Here is a 14,756-nt window from a genome sequence, read left to right on the forward strand (position 1 = left end):
GCATTTGGTTTGAGTAGTGGGGGACCGTAGTTCACCGTGTCTGGGGCATTTGGTTTGAGTAGTGGGGGGGACCGTAGTTCACCGTGTCTGGGGCATTTGGTTTGAGTAGTGGGGGACCGTAGTTCACCGTGTCTGGGGCATTTGGTTTGAGTAGTGGGGGACCGTAGTTCACCGTGTCTGGGGCATTTGGTTTGAGTAGTGGGGACCGTAGTTCACCGTGTCTGGGGCATTTGGTTTGAGTAGTGGGGACCGTAGTTCACCGTGTCTGGGGCATTTGGTTTGAGGGGGGGGACCGTAGTTCACCGTGTCTGGGGCATTTGGTTTGAGTAGTGGGGGACCGTAGTTCACCGTGTCTGGGGCATTTGGTTTGAGTAGTGGGGGACCGTAGTTCACCGTGTCTGGGGCATTTGGTTTGAGTAGTGGGGGACCGTAGTTCACCGTGTCTGGGGCATTTGGTTTGAGTAGTGGGGACCGTAGTTCACCGTGTCTGGGGCATTTGGTTTGAGTAGTGGGGGACCGTAGTTCACCGTGTCTGGGGCATTTGGTTTGAGTAGTGGGGACCGTAGTTCACCGTGTCTGGGGCATTTGGTTTGAGTAGTGGGGGACCGTAGTTCACCGTGTCTGGGGCATTTGGTTTGAGTAGTGGGGACCGTAGTTCACCGTGTCTGGGGCATTTGGTTTGAGTAGTGGGGGGGACCGTAGTTCACCGTGTCTGGGGCATTTGGTTTGAGTAGTGGGGACCGTAGTTCACCGTGTCTGGGGCATTTGGTGAGTAGGGGGGACCGTAGTTCACCGTGTCTGGGGCATTTGGTTTGAGTAGTGGGGGACCGTAGTTCACCGTGTCTGGGGCATTTGGTTTGAGTAGTGGGGGGGACCGTAGTTCACCGTGTCTGGGGCATTTGGTTTGAGTAGTGGGGGACCGTAGTTCACCGTGTCTGGGGCATTTGGTTTGAGTAGTGGGGACCGTAGTTCACCGTGTCTGGGGCATTTGGTTTGTTCACCGTGTCTGGGGCATTTGGTTTGAGTGGGGGACCGTAGTTCACCGTGTCTGGGGCATTTGGTTTGAGTAGTGGGGGACCGTAGTTCACCGTGTCTGGGGCATTTGGTTTGAGTAGTGGGGGGGACCGTAGTTCACCGTGGGTTTGGTAGTGGGGACCGTAGTTCACCGTGTCTGGGGCATTTGGTTTGAGTAGTGGGGGACCGTAGTTCACCGTGTCTGGGGCATTTGGTTTGAGTAGTGGGGGACCGTAGTTCACCGTGTCTGGGGCATTTGGTTTGAGTAGTGGGGGACCGTAGTTCACCGTGTCTGGGGCATTTGGTTTGAGTAGTGGGGACCGTAGTTCACCGTGTCTGGGGCATTTGGTTTGAGTAGTGGGGGACCGTAGTTCACCGTGTCTGGGGCATTTGGTTTGAGTAGTGGGGGACCGTAGTTCACCGTGTCTGGGGCATTTGGTTTGAGTGGGGGACCGTAGTTCACCGTGTCTGGGGCATTTGGTTTGAGTAGTGGGGACCGTAGTTCACCGTGTCTGGGGCATTTGGTTTGAGTAGTGGGGGACCGTAGTTCACCGTGTCTGGGGCATTTGGTTTGAGTAGTGGGGGGGACCGTAGTTCACCGTGTCTGGGGCATTTGGTTTGAGTAGTGGGGGACCGTAGTTCACCGTGTCTGGGGCATTTGGTTTGAGTAGTGGGGACCGTAGTTCACCGTGTCTGGGGCATTTGGTTTGAGTAGTGGGGGGACCGTAGTTCACCGTGTCTGGGGCATTTGGTTTGAGTAGTGGGGGACCGTAGTTCACCGTGTCTGGGGCATTTGGTTTGAGTAGTGGGGGACCGTAGTTCACCGTGTCTGGGGCATTTGGTTTGAGTAGTGGGGACCGTAGTTCACCGTGTCTGGGGCATTTGGTTTGAGTAGTGGGGACCGTAGTTCACCGTGTCTGGGGCATTTGGTTTGAGTAGTGGGGACCGTAGTTCACCGTGTCTGGGGCATTTGGTTTGAGTAGTGGGGGGACCGTAGTTCACCGTGTCTGGGGCATTTGGTTTGAGTAGTGGGGGACCGTAGTTCACCGTGTCTGGGGCATTTGGTTTGAGTAGTGGGGGGGGGACCGTAGTTCACCGTGTCTGGGGCATTTGGTTTGAGTAGTGGGGGACCGTAGTTCACCGTGTCTGGGGCATTTGTTTGGGGGGGACCGTAGTTCACCGTGTCTGGGGCATTTGGTTTGAGTAGTGGGGGACCGTAGTTCACCGTGTCTGGGGCATTTGGTTTGAGTAGTGGGTTTGGACCGTAGTTCACCGTGTCTGGGGCATTTGGTTTGAGTAGTGGGGGACCGTAGTTCACCGTGTCTGGGGCATTTGGTTTGAGTAGTGGGGGACCGTAGTTCACCGTGTCTGGGGCATTTGGTTTGAGTAGTGGGGGACCGTAGTTCACCGTGTCTGGGGCATTTGGTTTGAGCACCCGTAGTGGGGGACCGTAGTTCACCGTGTCTGGGGCATTTGGTTTGAGTAGTGGGGGGACCGTAGTTCACCGTGTCTGGGGCATTTGGTTTGAGTAGTGGGGGACCGTAGTTCACCGTGTCTGGGGCATTTGGTTTGAGTAGTGGGGACCGTAGTTCACCGTGTCTGGGGCATTTGGTTTGAGTAGTGGGGGACCGTAGTTCACCGTGTCTGGGGCATTTGGTTTGAGTAGTGGGGACCGTAGTTCACCGTGTCTGGGGCATTTGGTTTGAGTAGTGGGGGACCGTAGTTCACCGTGTCTGGGGCATTTGGTTTGAGTAGTGGGGGGACCGTAGTTCACCGTGTCTGGGGCATTTGGTTTGAGTAGTGGGGACCATAGTTCACCGTGTCTGGGGCATTTGGTTTGAGCCCCGTGGGGGACCGTTTCACCGTGTCTGGGGCATTTGGTTTGAGTAGTGGGGGACCGTAGTTCACCGTGTCTGGGGCATTTGGTTTGAGTAGTGGGGGGACCGTAGTTCACCGTGTCTGGGGCATTTGGTTTGAGTAGTGGGGGACCGTAGTTCACCGTGTCTGGGGCATTTGGTTTGAGTAGTGGGGGACCGTAGTTCACCGTGTCTGGGGCATTTGGTTTGAGTAGTGGGGGGACCGTAGTTCACCGTGTCTGGGGCATTTGGTTTGAGTAGTGGGGGACCGTAGTTCACCGTGTCTGGGGCATTTGGTTTGAGTAGTGGGGGACCGTAGTTCACCGTGTCTGGGGCATTTGGTTTGAGTAGTGGGGACCGTAGTTCACCGTGTCTGGGGCATTTGGTTTGACCGTTTGGTTTGAGTGGGGGACCGTAGTTCACCGTGTCTGGGGCATTTGGTTTGAGTAGTGGGGGACCGTAGTTCACCGTGTCTGGGGCATTTGGTTTGAGTAGTGGGGGACCGTAGTTCACCGTGTCTGGGGCATTTGGTTTGAGTAGTGGGGGACCGTAGTTCACCGTGTCTGGGGCATTTGGTTTGAGTAGTGGGGGACCGTAGTTCACCGTGTCTGGGGCATTTGGTTTGAGTAGTGGGGGACCGTAGTTCACCGTGTCTGGGGCATTTGGTTTGAGTAGTGGGGGACCGTAGTTCACCGTGTCTGGGGCATTTGGTTTGAGTAGTGGGGGACCGTAGTTCACCGTGTCTGGGGCATTTGGTTTGAGTAGTGGGGGACCGTAGTTCACCGTGTCTGGGGCATTTGGTTTGAGCCCCGTAGTGGGGGGACCGTAGTTCACCGTGTCTGGGGCATTTGGTTTGAGTAGTGGGGGACCGTAGTTCACCGTGTCTGGGGCATTTGGTTTGAGTTTGAGTAGTGGGGGACCGTAGTTCACCGTGTCTGGGGCATTTGGTTTGAGTAGTGGGGGACCGTAGTTCACCGTGCCTGGGGCATTTGGTTTGAGTAGTGGGGGACCGTAGTTCACCGTGTCTGGGGCATTTGGTTTGAGTAGTGGGGGGACCGTAGTTCACCGTGTCTGGGGCATTTGGTTTGAGTAGTGGGGGACCGTAGTTCACCGTGCCTGGGGCATTTGGTTTGAGTTTGGGGACCGTAGTTCACCGTGTCTGGGGCATTTGGTTTGAGTAGTGGGGACCGTAGTTCACCGTGTCTGGGGCATTTGGTTTGAGTAGTGGGGGGACCGTAGTTCACCGTGTCTGGGGCATTTGGTTTGAGTAGTGGGGGACCGTAGTTCACCGTGTCTGGGGCATTTGGTTTGAGTAGTGGGGACCGTAGTTCACCGTGTCTGGGGCATTTGGTTTGAGTAGTGGGGGGACCGTAGTTCACCGTGTCTGGGGCATTTGGTTTGAGTAGTGGGGGACCGTAGTTCACCGTGTCTGGGGCATTTGGTTTGAGCCCCGTAGTGGGGGACCGTAGTTCACCGTGTCTGGGGCATTTGGTTTGAGTAGTGGGGACCGTAGTTCACCGTGTCTGGGGCATTTGGTTTGAGTAGTGGGGGACCGTAGTTCACCGTGTCTGGGGCATTTGGTTTGAGTAGTGGGGACCGTAGTTCACCGTGTCTGGGGCATTTGGTTTGAGTAGTGGGGGGACCGTAGTTCACCGTGTCTGGGGCATTTGGTTTGAGTAGTGGGGGACCGTAGTTCACCGTGTCTGGGGCATTTGGTTTGAGTAGTGGGGACCGTAGTTCACCGTGTCTGGGGCATTTGGTTTGAGTAGTGGGGGGGACCGTAGTTCACCGTGTCTGGGGCATTTGGTTTGAGTAGTGGGGACCGTAGTTCACCGTGCCTGGGGCATTTGGTTTGAGTAGTGGGGGACCGTAGTTCACCGTGTCTGGGGCATTTGGTTTGAGTAGTGGGGGACCGTAGTTCACCGTGTCTGGGGCACCGTAGTTCACCGTGCCTGGGCATTTGGTTTGAGTAGTGGGGGGACCGTAGTTCACCGTGCCTGGGGCATTTGGTTTGAGTAGTGGGGACCGTAGTTCACCGTGTCTGGGGCATTTGGTTTGAGTAGTGGGGGACCGTAGTTCACCGTGTCTGGGGCATTTGGTTTGAGTAGTGGGGGGACCGTAGTTCACCGTGCCTGGGGCATTTGGTTTGGGGGGGGACCGTAGTTCACCGTGTCTGGGGCATTTGGTTTGAGTAGTGGGGGGACCGTAGTTCACCGTGTCTGGGGCATTTGGTTTGAGTAGTGGGGGACCGTAGTTCACCGTGTCTGGGGCATTTGGTTTGAGTAGTGGGGGACCGTAGTTCACCGTGTCTGGGGCATTTGGTTTGAGCCCCGTAGTGGGGGACCGTAGTTCACCGTGTCTGGGGCATTTGGTTTGAGTAGTGGGGGGACCGTAGTTCACCGTGTCTGGGGCATTTGGTTTGAGTAGTGGGGGGACCGTAGTTCACCGTGTCTGGGGCATTTGGTTTGAGTAGTGGGGGACCGTAGTTCACCGTGTCTGGGGCATTTGGTTTGAGTAGTGGGGGGACCGTAGTTCACCGTGTCTGGGGCATTTGGTTTGAGTAGTGGGGGACCGTAGTTCACCGTGTCTGGGGCATTTGGTTTGAGTAGTGGGGGACCGTAGTTCACCGTGTCTGGGGCATTTGGTTTGTTTCACCGTGTCTGGGGCATTTGGTTTGAGTAGTGGGGGGACCGTAGTTCACCGTGTCTGGGGCATTTGGTTTGGGGGGGACCGTAGTTCACCGTGTCTGGGGCATTTGGTTTGAGTAGTGGGGGGACCGTAGTTCACCGTGTCTGGGGCATTTGGTTTGAGTAGTGGGGGACCGTAGTTCACCGTGTCTGGGGCATTTGGTTTGAGTAGTGGGGGACCGTAGGGGGCATTTGGTTTGAGTAGTGGGGACCGTAGTTCACCGTGTCTGGGGCATTTGGTTTGAGTAGTGGGGGGACCGTAGTTCACCGTGTCTGGGGCATTTGGTTTGAGTAGTGGGGGACCGTAGTTCACCGTGTCTGGGCATTTGGTTTGAGTAGTGGGGGACCGTAGTTCACCGTGTCTGGGGCATTTGGTTTGAGTAGTGGGGGACCGTAGTTCACCGTGTCACCGGTTTGAGTAGTGGGGGACATTTCACCGTGTTGGGGCATTTGGTTTAAGCACCCGTAGTGGGGTGACCGTAGTTCACCGTGTCTGGGGCATTTGGTTTGAGTAGTGGGGGACCGTAGTTCACCGTGCCTGGGGCATTTGGTTTGAGTAGTGGGGGGACCGTAGTTCACCGTGTCTGGGGCATTTGGTTTGAGTAGTGGGGACCGTAGTTCACCGTGTCTGGGGCATTTGGTTTGAGTAGTGGGGGACCGTAGTTCACCGTGTCTGGGGCATTTGGTTTGAGTAGTGGGGACCGTAGTTCACCGTTTGTCTGGGGCATTTGGTTTGAGTAGTGGGGGACCGTAGTTCACCGTGTCTGGGGCATTTGGTTTGAGTAGTGGGGGACCGTAGTTCACCGTGTCTGGGGCATTTGGTTTGAGTAGTGGGGGACCGTAGTTCACCGTGTCTGGGGCATTTGGTTTGAGTAGTGGGGACCGTAGTTCACCGTGTCTCGGGGCATTTGGTTTGAGTAGGGGGGACCGTAGTTCACCGTGTCTGGGGCATTTGGTTTGAGTAGTGGGGGACCGTAGTTCACCGTGTCTGGGGCATTTGGTTTGAGTAGTGGGGGACCGTAGTTCACCGTGTCTGGGGCATTTGGTTTGAGTAGTGGGGGACCGTAGTTCACCGTGTCTGGGGCATTTGGTTTGAGTAATTGGAGTGGGGGGGGACCGTAGTTCACCGTGTCTGGGGCATTTGGTTTGAGTAGTGGGGGACCGTAGTTCACCGTGTCTGGGGCATTTGGTTTGAGTAGTGGGGGACCGTAGTTCACCGTGTTTGAGTAGTGGGGGACCGGGGCATTTGGTTTGAGTAGTGGGGGACCGTAGTTCACCGTGTCTGGGGCATTTGGTTTGAGTAGTGGGGGACCGTGTTCACCGTGGGGCATTTGGTTTGAGTAGTGGGGGACCGTAGTTCACCGTGTCTGGGGCATTTGGTTTGAGTAGTGGGGACCGTAGTTCACCGTGTCTGGGGCATTTGGTTTGAGTAGTGGGGGACCGTAGTTCACCGTGTCTGGGGCATTTGGTTTGAGTAGTGGGGGACCGTAGTTCACCGTGGGGGCATTTGGTTTGAGTAGTGGGGGGACCGTAGTTCACCGTGTCTGGGGCATTTGGTTTGAGTAGTGGGGGACCGTAGTTCACCGTGTCTGGGGCATTTGGTTTGAGTAGTGGGGGACCGTAGTTCACCGTGTCTGGGGCATTTGGTTTGAGTAGTGGGGGACCGTAGTTCACCGTGTCTGGGGCATTTGGTTTGAGCCCCCGTAGTGGGGGACCGTAGTTCACCGTGTCTGGGGCATTTGGTTTGAGTAGACCGTAGTGGGGGTTTGAGTACCGTAGTTCACCGTGTCTGGGGCATTTGGTTTGAGTAGTGGGGGGGACCGTAGTTCACCGTGTCTGGGGCATTTGGTTTGAGTAGTGGGGGACCGTAGTTCACCGTGTCTGGGGCATTTGGTTTGAGTAGTGGGGGACCGTAGTTCACCGTGTCTGGGGCATTTGGTTTAAGCACCCGTAGTGGGGTGACCGTAGTTCACCGTGTCTGGGGCATTTGGTTTGAGTAGTGGGGGGACCGTAGTTCACCGTGCCTGGGGCATTTGGTTTGAGTAGTGGGGGGACCGTAGTTCACCGTGTCTGGGGCATTTGGTTTGAGTAGTGGGGGGACCGTAGTTCACCGTGTCTGGGGCATTTGGTTTGAGTAGTGGGGGACCGTAGTTCACCGGTTTGAGTAGTGGGGGACTGGTTCACCGGTCTGGGGCATTTGGTTTGAGTAGTGGGGGGACCGTAGTTCACCGTGTCTGGGGCATTTGGTTTGAGTAGTGGGGGGACCGTAGTTCACGTGTCTGGGGCATTTGGTTTGAGTAGTGGGGGACCACACCGTGTCTGGGGCATTTGGTTTGAGCCCCCGTAGTGGGGGGACCGTAGTTCACCGTGTCTGGGGCATTTGGTTTGAGTAGTGGGGGACCGTAGTTCACCGTGTCTGGGGCATTTGGTTTGAGTAGTGGGGGGACCGTAGTTCACCGTGTCTGGGGCATTTGGTTTGAGTAGTGGGGGGACCGTAGTTCACCGTGTCTGGGGCATTTGGTTTGAGTAGTGGGGGACCGTAGTTCACCGTGTCTGGGGCATTTGGTTTGAGTAGTGGGGGACCGTAGTTCACCGTGTCTGGGGCATTTGGTTTGAGTAGTGGGGGACCGTAGTTCACCGTGTCTGGGGCATTTGGTTTGAGTAGTGGGGGACCGTAGTTCACCGTGTCTGGGGCATTTGGTTTGAGTTGGGGGACCGTAGTTCACCGTGTCTGGGGCATTTGGTTTGAGTAGTGGGGACCGTAGTTCACCGTGTCTGGGGCATTTGGTTTGAGTAGTGGGGGGACCGTGTCTGGGGTTCACCGTGTCTGGGGCATTTGGTTTGAGTAGTGGGGGACCGTAGTTCAGTGGGGGCATTTGGTTTGAGTTCACCGTGTCTGGGGCATTTGGTTTGAGTAGTGGGGGACCGTAGTTCACCGTGTCTGGGGCATTTGGTTTGAGTAGTGGGGGACCGTAGTTCACCGTGCCTGGGGCATTTGGTTTGAGTAGTGGGGGACCGTAGTTCACCGTGTCTGGGGCATTTGGTTTGAGTAGTGGGGGACCGTAGTTCACCGTGTCTGGGGCATTTGGTTTGAGTAGTGGGGGGACCGTAGTTCACCGTGTCTGGGGCATTTGGTTTGAGCCCCCGTAGTGGGGGGACCGTAGTTCACCGTGTCTGGGGCATTTGGTTTGAGTAGTGGGGGACCGTAGTTCACCGTGTCTGGGGCATTTGGTTTGAGTAGTGGGGGACCGTAGTTCACCGTGTCTGGGGCATTTGGTTTGAGTAGTGGGGGGACCGTAGTTCACCGTGTCTGGGGCATTTGGTTTGAGTAGTGGGGGACCGTAGTTCACCGTGTCTGGGGCATTTGGTTTGAGTAGTGGGGGACCGTAGTTCACCGTGTCTGGGGCATTTGGTTTGAGTAGTGGGGGGACCGTAGTTCACCGTGTCTGGGGCATTTGGTTTGAGTAGTGGGGGGACCGTAGTTCACCGTGTCTGGGGCATTTGGTTTGAGTAGTGGGGGACCGTAGTTCACCGTGTGTGGGGCATTTGGTTTGAGTAGTGGGGGACCGTAGTTCACCGTGTCTGGGGCATTTGGTTTGAGTAGTGGGGGGACCGTAGTTCACCGTGTCTGGGGCATTTGGTTTGAGTAGTGGGGGACCGTAGTTCACCGTGTCTGGGGCATTTGGTTTGAGTAGTGGGGGACCGTACCGTAGTTCACCGTGTCTGGGGCATTTGGTTTGAGTAGTGGGGGGACCGTAGTTCACCGTGTCTGGGGCATTTGGTTTGAGTAGTGGGGGGACCGTAGTTCACCGTGCCTGGGGCATTTGGTTTGAGTAGTGGGGGGACCGTAGTTCACCGTGTCTGGGGCATTTGGTTTGAGTAGTGGGGGGACCGTAGTTCACCGTGTCTGGGGCATTTGTGGGGGGGGGACCGTAGTTCACCGTGTCTGGGGCATTTGGTTTGAGTAGTGGGGGTTCACCGTGCCTGGGGCATTTGGTTTGAGTGGGGGACCGTAGTTCACCGTGTCTGGGGCATTTGGTTTGAGTAGTGGGGGACCGTAGTTCACCGTGTCTGGGGCATTTGGTTTGAGTAGTGGGGGACCGTAGTTCACCGTGTCTGGGGCATTTGGTTTGAGTAGTGGGGGACCGTTTCACCGTGTCTGGGGCATTTGGTTTGAGTAGTGGGGGACCGTAGTTCACCGTGTCTGGGGCATTTGGTTTGAGTAGTGGGGGACCGTAGTTCACCGTGTCTGGGGCATTTGGTTTGAGTAGTGGGGGGACCGTAGTTCACCGTGTCTGGGGCATTTGGTTTGAGTAGTGGGGGGGACCGTAGTTCACCGTGTCTGGGGCATTTGGTTTGAGTAGTGGGGGACCGTAGTTCACCGTGTCTGGGGCATTTGGTTTGAGTAGTGGGGGACCGTAGTTCACCGTGTCTGGGGCATTTGGTTTGAGTAGTGGGGGACCGTAGTTCACCGTGTCTGGGGCATTTGGTTTGAGTAGTGGGGGACCGTAGTTCACCGTGTCTGGGGCATTTGGTTTGAGTAGTGGGGGACCGTAGTTCACCGTGTCTGGGGCATTTGGTTTGAGTAGTGGGGGACCGTAGTTCACCGTGTCTGGGGCATTTGGTTTGAGTGTCTGGGGCAGTGGGGGACCGTAGTTCACCGTGTCTGGGGCATTTGGTTTGAGTAGTGGGGGACCGTAGTTCACAGTGTCTGGGGCATTTGGTTTGAGTAGTGGGGGACCGTAGTTCACCGTGTCTGGGGCATTTGGTTTGAGTAGTGGGGGACCGTAGTTCACCGTGTCTGGGGCATTTGGTTTGAGTAGTGGGGGACCGTAGTTCACCGTGTGGGGGACCGTAGTTCACCGTGTCTGGGGCATTTGGTTTGAGTAGTGGGGGACCGTAGTTCACCGTGTCTGGGGCATTTGGTTTGAGTAGTGGGGGGACCGTAGTTCACCGTGTCTGGGGCATTTGGTTTGAGTAGTGGGGGACCGTAGTTCACCGTGTCTGGGGCATTTGGTTTGAGTAGTGGGGGGACCGTAGTTCACCGTGTCTGGGGCCTTTGGTTTGAGTAGTGGGGGGACCGTAGTTCACCGTGTCTGGGGCATTTGGTTTGAGTAGTGGGGGGACCGTAGTTCACCGTGTCTGGGGCATTTGGTTTGAGCACCCGTAGTGGGGGACCGTAGTTCACCGTGTCTGGGGCATTTGGTTTGAGCACCCGTGGGGGGGGGACCGTAGTTCACCGTGTCTGGGGCATTTGGTTTGAGCACCCGTAGGGGGGACCGTAGTTCACCGTGTCTGGGGCATTTGGTTTAAGCCCCCGTAGTGGGGGGACCGTAGTTCACCGTGTCTGGGGCATTTGGTTTGAGTAGTGGGGGACCGTAGTTCCCGTGTCTGGGGCATTTGGTTTGAGTAGTGGGGGACCGTAGTTCACCGTGTCTGGGGCATTTGGTTTGAGTAGTGGGGGACCCGTAGTTCACCGTGTCTGGGGCATTTGGTTTGAGTAGTGGGGGGACCGTAGTTCACCGTGTCTGGGGCATTTGGTTTGAGTAGTGGGGACCGTAGTTCACCGTGTCTGGGGCATTTGGTTTGAGTAGTGGGGGACCGTAGTTCACCGTGTCTGGGGCATTTGGTTTGAGTAGTGGGGGGACCGTAGTTCACCGTGTCTGGGGCATTTGGTTTGAGTAGTGGGGGGACCGTAGTTCACCGTGTCTGGGGCATTTGGTTTGAGTAGTGGGGGGACCGTAGTTCACCGTGTCTGGGGCATTTGGTTTGAGCCCCCGTAGTGGGGGGACCGTAGTTCACCGTGTCTGGGGCATTTGGTTTGAGTAGTGGGGACCGTAGTTCACCGTGTCTGGGGCATTTGGTTTGAGTAGTGGGGGACCGTAGTTCACCGTGTCTGGGGCATTTGGTTTGAGTAGTGGGGGACCCACCGTGTCTGGGGCATTTGGTTTGGGGGGGGGACCGTAGTTCACCGTGTCTGGGGCATTTGGTTTGAGTAGTGGGGGACCGTAGTTCACCGTGTCTGGGGCATTTGGTTTGAGTAGTGGGGGACCGTAGTTCACCGTGTCTGGGGCATTTGGTTTGAGTAGTGGGGGACCGTAGTTCACCGTGCCTGGGGCATTTGGTTTGAGTAGTGGGGACCGTAGTTCACCGTGTCTGGGGCATTTGGTTTGGTAGTGGGGGACCGTAGTTCACCGTGTCTGGGGCATTTGGTTTGAGTAGTGGGGGGACCGTAGTTCACCGTGTCTGGGGCATTTGGTTTGAGTAGTGGGGGGACCGTAGTTCACCGTGTCTGGGGCATTTGGTTTGAGTAGTGGGGGGGACCGTAGTTCACCGTGTCTGGGGCATTTGGTTTGAGTAGTGGGGGGACCGTAGTTCACCGTGTCTGGGGCATTTGGTTTGAGTAGTGGGGGGACCGTAGTTCACCGTGTCTGGGGCATTTGGTTTGAGTAGTGGGGGGACCGTAGTTCACCGTGTCTGGGGCATTTGGTTTGAGCACCCGTAGTGGGGTGACCGTAGTTCACCGTGTCTGGGGCATTTGGTTTGAGCACCCGTAGGGGGGGGACCGTAGTTCACCGTGTCTGGGGCATTTGGTTTGAGCACCCGTAGGGGGGGGACCGTAGTTCACCGTGTCTGGGGCATTTGGTTTAAGCACCCGTAGTGGGGGGACCGTAGTTCACCGTGTCTGGGGCATTTGGTTTGAGTAGTGGGGGGACCGTAGTTCCCCGTGTCTGGGGCATTTGGTTTGAGTAGTGGGGGGACCGTAGTTCACCGTGTCTGGGGCATTTGGTTTGAGTAGTGGGGACCGTAGTTCACCGTGTCTGGGGCATTTGGTTTGAGTTGGGGGACCGTAGTTCACCGTGTCTGGGGCATTTGGTTTGAGTAGTGGGGACCGTAGTTCACCGTGTCTGGGGCATTTGGTTTGAGTAGTGGGGACCGTAGTTCACCGTGTCTGGGGCATTTGGTTTGAGTAGTGGGGGACCGTAGTTCACCGTGTCTGGGGCATTTGGTTTGAGCACCCGTGGGGGGGACCGTAGTTCACCGTGTCTGGGGCATTTGGTTTGAGTAGTGGGGGACCGTAGTTCACCGTGTCTGGGGCATTTGGTTTGAGCACCCGTAGTGGGGGACCGTAGTTCACCGTGTCTGGGGCATTTGGTTTGAGTTTGACCGTAGTTCACCGTGTCTGGGGCATTTGGTTTGAGTGGGGACCGTAGTTCACCGTGTCTGGGGCCTTTGGTTTGAGTAGTGGGGGGACCGTAGTTCACCGTGTCGGGGGCATTTGGTTTGAGTAGTGGGGGGACCGTAGTTCACCGTGTCTGGGGCATTTGGTTTAAGCACCCGTAGTGGGGTGACCGTAGTTCACCGTGTCTGGGGCATTTGGTTTGAGTAGTGGGGGGACCGTAGTTCACCGTGTCTGGGGCATTTGGTTTGAGTAGTGGGGGACCGTAGTTCACCGTGTCTGGGGCATTTGGTTTGAGTAGTGGGGGACCGTAGTTCACCGTGTCTGGGGCATTTGGTTTGAGTATTTAGTTCACCGTGTCTGGGGCATTTGGTTTGAGTAGTGGGGGACCGTAGTTCACTGTGTCTGGGGCATTTGGTTTGAGTAGTGGGGGGACCGTAGTTCACCGTGTCTGGGGCATTTGGTTTGAGTAGTGGGGGGACCGTAGTTCACCGTGTCTGGGGCATTTGGTTTGAGCACCCGTAGTGGGGGGACCGTAGTTCACCGTGTCTGGGGCATTTGGTTTGAGTAGTGGGGGACCGTAGTTCACCGTGTCTGGGGCATTTGGTTTGAGTAGTGGGGGACCGTAGTTCACCGTGTCTGGGGCATTTGGTTTGAGCCCCGTAGTGGGGGGACCGTAGTTCACCGTGTCTGGGGCATTTGGTTTGAGTAGTGGGGGGGACCGTAGTTCACCGTGTCTGGGGCATTTGGTTTGAGCACCCGTGGGGGGGACCGTAGTTCACCGTGTCTGGGGCATTTGGTTTGAGTAGTGGGGGACCGTAGTTCACCGTGTCTGGGGCATTTGGTTTGAGTAGTGGGGGGACCGTAGTTCACCGTGTCTGGGGCATTTGGTTTGAGTAGTGGGGGACCGTAGTTCACCGTGTCTGGGGCATTTGGTTTGAGTAGTGGGGGGACCGTAGTTCACCGTGCCTGGGCCCATTTGGTTTGAGTAGTGGGGGGACCGTAGTTCACCGTGCCTGGGGCATTTGGTTTGAGTAGTGGGGGGACCGTAGTTCACCGTGTCTGGGGCATTTGGTTTGAGTAGTGGGGGGACCGTAGTTCACCGTGTCTGGGGCATTTGGTTTGAGTAGTGGGGGGGACCGTAGTTCACCGTGTCTGGGGCATTTGGTTTGAGTAGTGGGGGACCGTAGTTCACCGTGTCTGGGGCATTTGGTTTGAGTAGTGGGGGACCGTAGTTCACCGTGTCTGGGGCATTTGGTTTGAGTAGTGGGGGGACCGTAGTTCACCGTGTCTGGGGCATTTGGTTTGAGTAGTGGGGGACCGTAGTTCACCGTGTCTGGGGCATTTGGTTTGAGCCCCGTAGTGGGGGACCGTGTTCACCGTGTCTGGGGCATTTGGTTTGAGTAGTGGGGGACCGTAGTTCACCGTGTCTGGGGCATTTGGTTTGAGTAGTGGGGGGACCGTAGTTCACCGTGTCTGGGGCATTTGGTTTGAGTAGTGGGGACCGTAGTTCACCGTGCCTGGGGCATTTGGTTTGAGTAGTGGGGGACCGTAGTTCACCGTGTCTGGGGCATTTGGTTTGAGTAGTGGGGGACCGTAGTTCACCGTGTCTGGGGCATTTGGTTTGAGTAGTGGGGACCGTAGTTCACCGTGTCTGGGGCATTTGGTTTGAGTAGTGGGGGACCGTAGTTCACCGTGTCTGGGGCATTTGGTTTGAGTAGTGGGGGACCGTAGTTCACCGTGTCTGGGGCATTTGGTTTGAGTAGTGGGGACCGTAGTTCACCGTGTCTGGGGCATTTGGTTTGAGTAGTGGGGACCGTAGTTCACCGTGTCTGGGGCATTTGGTTTGAGCCCCCGTAGTGGGGGACCGTAGTTCACCGTGTCTGGGGCATTTGGTTTGAGTAGTGGGGGACCGTAGTTGGTTTTTGAGTAGTGGGGACCGTAGTTCACCGTGTCTGGGGCATTTGGTTTGAGTAGTGGGGGACCGTAGTTCACCGTGTCTGGGGCATTTGGTTTGAG

General features: G+C 56.3%; 1 protein-coding gene across 1 annotated transcript in view; it reads right to left on the bottom strand.

The window, feature by feature from the left end:
• The window catches only part of LOC135570175 (anoctamin-2-like), a 64,390-nt gene that overhangs the window by 26,288 nt on the left and 23,346 nt on the right, over nt 1-14,756 (bottom strand). The window lies entirely within an intron of this gene.

This window comes from Oncorhynchus nerka, unplaced genomic scaffold, assembly GCF_034236695.1.
Source record: "Oncorhynchus nerka isolate Pitt River unplaced genomic scaffold, Oner_Uvic_2.0 unplaced_scaffold_1061, whole genome shotgun sequence".
NCBI classification, from domain to species: domain Eukaryota; kingdom Metazoa; phylum Chordata; class Actinopteri; order Salmoniformes; family Salmonidae; genus Oncorhynchus; species Oncorhynchus nerka.